Below are 4,173 nucleotides of genomic sequence, written 5' to 3' on the forward strand. Positions count from 1 at the left end.
GAAACCTTGAAATATTGAATATTTGCATGTATAATAGAGGAAACATATATCCAAGGTTTATAGGGTTGCATGTACACCATATGAGTGTTCGAATGCTCAAAACCCTTCAAAACCTTTGTGTGAGGTATATATCCACCCAGAACGTTGATTATAAGGGCTCATGGTAATGTTGTTCGGAAAATATTAGTTTATACTGCCTATAGGGACGCCTTCAAGTAGTTGTATGACTTGATTTAATATAGATTATAAAGAATAGGATAGGTAATACATCCTTAAGGAATGAAAGGTTTTAAAACACGAATAGTTTTCGATCAAATAAAATTATAGAACAGAAAACTATAAAACCTGTGAACTCACCAACTTTATGTTGATGTTTTCAAATTACATGTATTCTAAGGAAGATGAGTGTGGATGGTAGCTTTGGAAGGAAGGAAGTTATCAAGGAAGTTATTGGAAGTCGTTTATGTTTGTTTTATGCCTAGTAATGATTAGGAAATGTGATTGGACGCGTTTCCTACTAGATTAAGTCATAGTATGTAATCACTTTGGTCGACTATTGTAATATTTATATGGATGAATAGGAAAGTGTTATTAATATATTTGTATTCTTACGTGTTTTATAGGATATTATGTGTAAATTATATGAATATTTACTAATAACTTAAATTAAATTAAAATACGCATCGGAAATAAATGATTACTTAAAGCATATAATCTTAACCTAGTTGTAGTATACGTTATAGGATTCCAGAGATATAAGAAGCGTTAAGACTCGACTTCGTATGAAGAAGTTGTGTTTTTCGAAGTTTGCGATTAAATTGACACGACTCTATGTCTCGTAAAAAGTTAAATTTTCATAAACTACTTATTAGACTTAGTGATCTAAATAAAAGTTGTAGTCGTCATCAAACCGAGAGCGTGCATATATAGAACATCCAAATCTGACTTCGTGAGAGGAAGTTATGATTTTTCTATGATTCTAATCAATATTCAGCTCAAAAATTGAATTTTAGATTGGTCGACTTTTAGCCAAAATAATCTAAACAAGAGTTGAAGATCTCGTTAACAGGAATCCAAAAATATAAATTTTGTCGAAAACGAACACCAGATGAGAGAGTTGTGCTTTTTATATGGACTTTAACAGTCTAAGCATGTGTGAAAAATATAAAGTTAGAATTAGCCAATGGATTCTAAATGAAAGTTGTAGATCTCGTCGAGGGCTTTCAAGGGATATAAAGAACATCAAAAACAAAATTCATATGAAGAAGTTATGTAATTTTAAAAATCTGAAAAGAAAAAAAAAAAAAAAAGAATACGCGTGCGTGTTAGGAGCCCGGCGCGCCTGACAAGACCACTCAGCCCCACCCACTTTCCACTATGTGTCATGTCTATATTCTGCCATATCATTTTATCCTGACCATAGGTGCGGTGCGCCATATGATTTTGTCCTGACCGTAGGTGCAGTGCGCCTCCATGATGCGCAACGCGCACAACTTTAATTCACCCTATAAATACCAGCTTATTTTTCATTCATTCTACCCTACAATGAAGCCCTAAGTACTCATCTAAGTAGTAGCCTTCAAGTAGGAGATCTTGAGTCAGTATTCTGCTTACTTAGATCTCGGTTCTCATCAATAGCCCTCTGTAAGTGAGATACACTTACTCTGATTCCGTGTAATTTATAATTATAGTTATAAGTCGTTACTAGGAAGACTTATCAATGATTCCAAATCGTTATATTGTTTGATCTACTTATGGGAGTGAAGTCTAGGCTGGATTTAGTGAGGTGTTTAAAGTGGGATTTCCAAAGAGTATACTCTGTATACCAAATGGACCCTACCTCTGATATGATCCAACCCAGTTATTCCTTATTAAGATCTCGAAGTAGACTTTGAGATTATTGAGGAATCTAAACCCTTATGATAATAATTCATAAATCGTGAAATTAGACTAAGACTTAGCATCACATATCTAGGTCTTTTGGAAAAGGTGTAAGGCGAAGCTCTGCCCAATTCACCAATCACCAGGCACTTTTGTCTGGTGACCGCGTAGTTATTACCGAGATCATAATCTAAAATAAAAGTATTATTTATATGAAACATTAAATGATGTCTTGTATTATGCGTGTTATATGTTATTCGTATAATTAGGATGATACTATCAGATTAGAAACCGTATTAGAAATTGATTACCTTAGTTTTAAGTCTTACCTTAGGTTTAAGAATATGATTTGTACAGGTTGCTTAGTTAAAATTAAGATTGACATCGAATAGGTCTCACGACTGGGGTAGAGTGTGTGACATCACAACAGAGTGTTTCTCCTCTTTCTTGGATGTCCGGAAATGGTGGGTCCAGATCAGAAAACTAGCAAGTATGTCTGGGTCATCGACCAGAATAGATGACAACACTTGACTATTCTAGGCAGTCTAGTGAACTACGTTGCTGGCATTGACTTATGACCAATGTACGTAGATAAAATAGGATACCATATTTATGAAATCTCTAAACATTGGTTGCCTTATATGACTTACACTAGACAAGGACACCCCTAGTTGTGTAGTCAAACAGTTGCTCAAACGATTCATCAGGTTGGGTGATTCCTCTAGATAATCATTGCTTTAAGATCTGTGATGATCAGTTGGGTTGGGTAGTTGGTCTTAGCTCAAATTTTATATTATCTGATAAAGTTGTTTGCAGGAATGATATTAATTATGATTATCATTAAAATATTATGGGATTGAAAATTCTATGCATCTCACTAAGTTTTCCCAAACCTGACCACCCACTCATTTTTATGCATCACAGGTAATGGAACCAAGGCTGTTGTAGTTTAGTTAGGATGTCGAGTAGAAATAAGAGATGTGCATGTAATAAGTAGTTTTAGGACCTTTTAAAATTTACGTTTTAATGTATGTTTAGATATGAACGAATGACATCCTCAAGGTTTTAATAAAACAACTTTTGTTATCTTAAAAATGTTTGTTTAACTGGGAATTTTTGCATCTCACATAATAAAGCATAAAGAAAATGTTTTAATTGGTTATGAAAATGGGGGATGTGACATTGAACTCCAAACAATGTAAACTTGAAATAATTTATTATAAAGAAAATTAATGTTTGTGCTATACTTTTGTGTATTGTTCTATATACCTATGAGTGCGATTCAATATCCATACATCACACAACCCGATGTTTCCACCACTTGTAGGGGGTGTGATAGATTGGTATCAGAGCTACATGTTATAGTGAACTAGTAATTCTTTAGGGAATTACGACTATAACATATGATATAAACTCTAAATTAGTTAAATCTAATAAAAATTATTATTATTATTAATTACCATACAGATAGACTACTTACGGGAGAGGTGACTAGTTTGAACTGTCACTTGGGTTGTTAGATTTCAGAATGGCTATATGCTAAAATGGTCATGCCCTCCATCACTTCTCACCTAGTCAATCCTTGCATGATAGTCTTAAAGTAAAAAACATGGAATTATTAAAATACCCTTAATCAAACAATAATCATATAAAGATTTATATAAAATCTTATAAATATACCTACATATCTTAAATATCATCCAATTAAATCACAACTTAAGATTTTAGTTCAAAAACGAATCCTAGGCTTAGTATAGTATTGTGGTCGTACCACAACTAGACCTAGAATGTGAAACTAAGTTTTATTATGGTCTGACTGACACACACCTAAACCTGGATGTCACATTTGACAATCTAAATGCTTAAGGATTTATGGACCGATAACTTAGTTTGATTAGTTGATTTAAGAGTTAGACTGAGACCTACTATTTGAGGATTTTTGGGATCAGTGGCCTAGATGACTTCTTGAGGATCGGAGACTTAGGTCGAGACCTATTATGGAAGGATTCAACACTTAGTTTGAAATGGTACACCTTAAGGATATTCGTATTAATGGATTAGAGTCAGGTATTTGACATACCCACATATAGAAAATCACAGGAGATACGGTACTATCTACTACATACTTATAATAGGAAATTATTTATATTTGATGATTCTCATATTGTCTCTTATAAACATCTTTCCTTTTTGATGTCTTATGCAAGGTATTGGAGTGATATGGATGACATATGGGTAGGGATGTCAACAGGACCAAATGGGATCGGAAATAGCCTCCCCTGCCCTCATCCC

Source organism: Lactuca serriola, chromosome 1 (assembly GCF_051521515.1).
Source record: "Lactuca serriola cultivar US96UC23 chromosome 1, Lser_US96UC23_V15, whole genome shotgun sequence".
NCBI classification, from domain to species: domain Eukaryota; kingdom Viridiplantae; phylum Streptophyta; class Magnoliopsida; order Asterales; family Asteraceae; genus Lactuca; species Lactuca serriola.